Source organism: Ceratotherium simum, chromosome 20, assembly GCF_057802395.1.
Source record: "Ceratotherium simum simum isolate JZ-2026a chromosome 20, ASM5780239v1, whole genome shotgun sequence".
Taxonomy (NCBI): Eukaryota; Metazoa; Chordata; class Mammalia; order Perissodactyla; family Rhinocerotidae; genus Ceratotherium; species Ceratotherium simum.
In genome coordinates, this window is record NC_141919.1 from 10,065,593 (window position 1) to 10,071,502 (window position 5,910).

The 5,910-nt window shown below is 46.0% G+C and overlaps 1 pseudogene; it reads right to left on the reverse strand.

Annotated features, from left to right (window-relative positions):
* Window positions 1–1,884: 1,884 nt before the first annotated feature.
* LOC101390183 (2-oxoglutarate and iron-dependent oxygenase JMJD4 pseudogene) lies at window positions 1,885–5,396 on the reverse strand (annotated as a pseudogene).
* Window positions 5,397–5,910: the final 514 nt, after the last annotated feature.

A 5,910-nucleotide genomic window follows, 5' to 3' on the forward strand; every position in this document is an offset into this window, starting at 1 on the left:
AAGTGGGTGTGCAAGAAGTGAACATAGGATAGAGAAAATGGAGCAAGTGGTTGTTGGATCACATGTTGTGATTGCGAAGAAGTTGATCATTGATGGCTGAGTGGTGCAGAATTAATGTGCAAGGGAAGAGTGATGACTTGACATAGTGTGCAAAGAGTGGTTATTGATTTGCACAGTGAGTGTGCAAGAACTGTCAAATGGCACACAATGGCTATGCAAGAGGGTGAGCTGGAAGGAGCAGAATGGTGAAAAGAGTGGTTGCTAACCTGGCCCGATTGAGTGTTCTGAGTGACTCTTGCACAGTGAGTGTGCAACAAGACATTGTTGAATAGTGCACAGTGGGTGTGTGAGAATCGAAAGTTTGACAATGAGCATGGGAGGAGCAGTTGTTAAATGCAGCAGAAGGGATGCTGGAGTGAAAGCTGGATGGAGCAAAATGCACATGCATAGATCGGTTGTTGCATTGCACATGGCCAGTGTGTAAACAGTGACTTTGGCAAATAATGGGTGTGCAAAGTGTGAAGTTGAAGAATGAGGTAGACATTGGCTTTTGAACTATACACAGCAAGTCTGCAAGGAGTGATTGAATGGCAGAGTGGGCATGCAAATTATGGAAGTCAGATGGCACAGAACATGTGCAAAGAGTGGTTGCCCAATAACCGAGTGAGTGTGAAAAGAGCAGTTTAATCACACACCGTGCCGAAACAGTGGTTGAAAAACACTCAGGGAAGTGTGCAAAGAGCAACTGTAAAAGGGCAGGTGTGGAAGTTGATGGTGCAGCATGAGTGCACAAGAGTGGTTATTGAATCGCTCACAGCAACTGTGCAAGGAGACGTTGCTGGATGGCAGAGAGGTGCTGGATGGAGCTGAGTGACTGCTGAATCCCAGAGAACGCGTGCGGAGTGATGATGACAGTCAATTATATATGCCAACTTGGCCAGGCCACGGTGCCCAGTTGCTTGGTCAATGCCAGTCTGTATGTTGCTGTGAAGGCATTTTTTTAGATGTAATTAACATTTAACTTCACAGACTCTGGGTAAAGCAGATTGCCTTTCATGATGTGGGTGGGCTTCATCCAATCGGTGGAAAGCCTTAGAGCAAGGTTTCCCAAAGAAGCAGCAATTCTGCCTCTACACTGCACAGAGAAACCTTGCCTGAGTGTCCAGCCTTCAGTCCCACGACAGCACATCAGCTCTTCTCTGGATCTCCAGCCTGCCCTGCAGATCTCACACTCACCAGCTCCCAACACCTCTCTACATATAACCTATTGGTTCCACTTCTCTAAAACCATGACTACTGAGTGGCACTAGGTGTGCAAAGAGTGGGAACCAGATGGTGCAGAAAAGCATGCAGAGTTTAAAAAATACGACACTGTGCAATGATTGATTTTTGCTAGTCACAGAGGTGATGTGCAAGGTTTGGAACTTGGATGGGGCAGAATGAGTGTGCAAAGAGTGGTTGTTGAATCAAACACCGCTTGCAAAGTGACCCCGGATGGCAAATAGTGGGTGTGGCCAACCCGCCTCCTGGGCCCCAGCATGCTCCCAGCCTCCTGGCTGCAGGTCCCCAGCCACCCCCTCACTGGATCCAGAGTTCCCAGTCCTGGCTGGGCCTCACGAAGACATGGAGCCTGGACCCTCTGGAAAGGCATCAGCATCCCAAGGATGCCAACGGACAGCCAGGACAGTATCAGACCCCGTAAGAGCAGGAACTGTGCCTGGGACGCTGAGGCGACAAGGCTCAACCAGCAAGTGACGTGGCCCAAGCCACACGAGAGGACGGAGCTGTATTTCCAGAAAGGACCCTGGAGCAGGGCGACTGCCTTCCACGCTGGTGCCTTGAGGGTCCCGTCAGGACATGTCTTGCTGATCCTCGCAGCATGCACTAAAGGGACGCAGTGGCGGCCACGACCTCCTCCAGCTGTTGCAGGAGCTCCTCTGCCGTGCTGAGAACGTGCTGGTGTCCATCTTCTGGAAGTCGAGGTGGGCCACCACGGACGCCAGCCCCTCGGCAAACCGTCTGACTTCGAAAGCTGCCTCCTGGGGGCCCAGCCCGAGCCCACAGCCTGTCCCCTTCACTAGAAGGTGGAGCCTCTTTCAGCAATGACTTGGAGGAAACGGTGAAATTCTTCGCAATTGATCCCAGAGCAGGACTTCATGATGACCTGGCAGTGCTGGTGCCAGCCGGGCACGGTGTCCCTCCACTCGGTGACCTCCTGCTGTGCGGCGCAGAGCTCCTGCTGCAGGAAGTGTCACGTGTTGGCCAGGTTACAGCCGCTGACCAGTTGTGGCTGATGGAGATGGTGTCCTCCAGGTTGTGAACTTGGTGGTGCCACCCGCTGGGCACAATGACCAGCTCGCCTGCCTCCTGCTGACCTCCAGCCGTGGGCTGCAGTGCCCGCTCACTGCACTGGGGCGCGGGCGGCTGTGGAGGAGTGCGGGAAAGGTCACGTCATAGGCGAGGCCGCCGTAGCAATCCCGCAGGGTTTCCTCTCCCCCGGGGAAGAAGAACCGCTTTTTTCTCCCGCAGATGTTGACGGACCAGCTGAAGGAGCGAAGACGTTGGCATGGAACGGCGACCAGGTGCCGGCGGGCCCCATGCGGATGAAGTGGTAGGCGTCCCCGTCTAGGGCGTCCCAGTCCTTGTTGAGCCAGTCGGCCGAGAGGTACACGGGCACAGTGAGCACGTGGGGGGCTCTCCACCGGTGAGGCCCTGCACAGGGGCCAGTCTCTGAGGGGGAGAGGAGTAGTCCCCCTGGATGTACTCTTTCCAGTAGCTGGTGTAGTCTCTGAGGGGCACGTGTTCTTTGGAGTTCGAATTGTATTGCTGGACCCCGCAGTTTGCAACACGTACAACCCGGTCTCCGTAATTCCGAAGCAGATAATCGAAGTCGGGCTTCCCTCCCGGGTGTTAGCCAGCGCTGCCTGATGCCCCAGCGCGCGCTTCTGAATGCGCTGGAGAAAACGCACGGCATGCGGGGAGCAGGTAGCCCTTGAAGAAGTCGCGTAGGAAAAGGAGTCTGGCTTCTTGATGAAGTCCACGCGGTCCCGGGTTGGGGCCACCCTGCCGGCGAGACACCCCCCGAGGCCTTGGAAGTGGCTCTTGGTGAATACATGTCTCCCTGTCCATCCGGGGCCAGGCTCCGTGTCCGTGGGCTGCGGGACTGCCCAGGTCGGAGGGGCTGCAGAGGGATTGGGGTCTGCTGGGGTGGGGAGGGCTGTGGGGGACAGATGGTCGCCATGGTCAGGGGGTCTGCGGGGGACGGGAGGGACAGGAGTGAAGGGCTGCCAGGTCAAGAGGCCAGCCCCACGCCGGCCTGGCTCCCCAGACACCACAGCCCTCAGACTCCTCCAGGCAGCATCCCAGTGGAGCGGGAAGTGGAACCCGGCCTCCAGACTACCACTTTCTCCCTCTTTAAACTGGGAGGTTTGACATGTAATTCTATAGAATCTTCCAATCCATGAACATGGTTTTCTTTTTATTTATTTCATCAGTGTTTTGTAGTTTTAAGCATACAGATCCTGATAAATTTATACCTAATTATTTATTTATTTAGCTATTGTAAATGGTACTAATTTTCAATTTTGGTTTCCAATTGTTTATTGTTATTATATAGGAATACAACTGCCTTTTGTATTTTAATCTCATAGCTTGAGACCTTGCCAAACTCACTTTTAAGTTCTAGGAGCCTTTTGTAGATTCTTTGAGATCTTCTACTTAGGCAATAATGTCATCTACAAAGTTTTATTTTCCAATATGAATGCCTTTTATTTCATTTTCTTGCCTTATTGCACCGGCTAGGACTTCCATTGTGAATGTTGAGTAGCAGTGGTAGAGCAGACATCCTCACCTTGTTCCTTGTCTTAGGGGAAAACTTTCAGGGTCTTTCATCATTAAGTATGATGTTAGCTACAGTTGTTTATATACATCCTTAATCATGTAAAAGAAGTTTCTTTTATTACTAGAGTGCTGAGAATTTTATGATGAATAAATGTGGAATTTTATCAAAAATTTTTTCTGCAACTATTAAAATGATCAAGTGGTTTTTCTTCTTTTGTCTGTTAATGCAGGTAAATTACATGTAGTAAATTACATTGATACACTGAAACAACCTTACATTCCCAGGATAAATCCTATTTTGCTGTGATGTAGTACATTGTTATATATTACTGGATTTCATTTGCTAATATTTTGTTGAGGATTTGGGGCATCTATTTCATGAGAGTCTGTAGTTCTTTTGTACTGTCTTTGTTTTGGTATTAGGTAATGCTGACTTCATAAAATGAGTGTGGAAGTATTCTGTCCTCTTATTTTCTGGAAGAGATTGTGTAGAATTGGTATAATTTCTTCCATAAATGTTTGGAAGAATTCACCAGTTAAATGACTTGGGCCTGGAGTTTTCTTTGTGAGAAGGTTTGTAACTACAAATTAAATTTCTTTCATAAAAGTAGAACTATTCAGGTAATTTACTTCTTTAGTTTTGTAGTTTGCATTTTTCAAGGAATTGGTATATTTCGTCTAAGTTGTCATATTTATAGACATAAAGTTGTTCATAGTATTTCCTTATTGTACCATCAGTGTCTATAGGGTTTGTAGTGATATCCTCTCCTTCATTCCTGATATTTGTAATTTGTGTCATCTCTCTCTCTTTCCTTTTCTTGGTCAGTCTGGCCAGATGTTTATCCATTTCTTAAAATTTTTTCAAAGAACTAGATTTTAATTTTATTAATTTTCTTTAATGTTTGTTTTTGGTTTCATTGATTTTTGTTCTTATCTTTCTTTACAGTTTTCTTTTTCTGCTAGCTTTGGGGTTAGTTTGTCCTTTTTTAGTTTCTTTTTTTTTTTTTTTATTTATTTATTTATTTTTTCCCCCGAAAGCCCCAGTAGATAGTTGTGTGTCATAGCTGCACATCCTTCTAGTTGCTGTACGTGGGACGCGGCCTCAGCATGGCCGGAGAAGCAGCGCGTCGGTGCGAGCCCGGGATCCGAACCCGGGTCGCCAGCAGTGGAGCGCGCTCACTTAACCACCAAGCCACGGGGCCGGCCCTTTTTTAGTTTCTTAAAGTGAAAACTTAGATTGATTTGAGACCTTCCTTCTTTTCTAATGTAAGCATTTTAGTGCTACAAATTTTCCTCTAAGCACTGTTTTAGCTGCATTCCACAGGATTCTATATGTTGTATTTTCATTTTCATTCACTTCAAAATATTTTATAATTTCCTAGCTTTCTTTGATCCATGAATTATTTAGAAGTATATTTTTAACTTCCAAGTATTTGGGAGCTTTCCAGATAGCTTAATTCTGTTATGATCAGAAAACATAGTTTGTATGATTTCAATTCTTTTAAATTTGTTAAGGCTTGTTTTATGGCCCAGTATATAGCATACCCATGTTCCATGTCCACTTGAAAAGAATATTGTTTTCTGCTGTTGTTGTGTAGAGAGTTCTATAAATGTCAGATAGTCGATAGCGTTGTTCAGATCTTCTATATACTTGCTGGTTTTCTGTCTACTAGCTCTGTTGATTACTGAGAGAGGAGTTTCAAGGTCTCTAAGTATCATGAATTTGTATATTTCTCCATTCAGTTTTATAGGTTTTTATCAAGTGTTTTGAAGCTTTGTTTTTAGGTGCATACACATTTAGGATTGTTATATCTTCTTGGTGAATTGATGCTTTTTTATCAGTATGTAATGTCCCTGGTATTTTTCTTTGTTCTGAAATCTATGTCTGATATTAATAAAGTGACTCCAGCTTCCTTTTTATTCATATTTTCATTGTATATCTGTTTGCATCACTTTGTTTTTAACTTGTCCATATTATTATATTTAAAGTGAGTTTCTTGCAGATATCCTATAGTTGGGTCCTGTATTTTTTTTCTTAGCCTTTTCTTTTAATTGATATGTTTAGAGAAT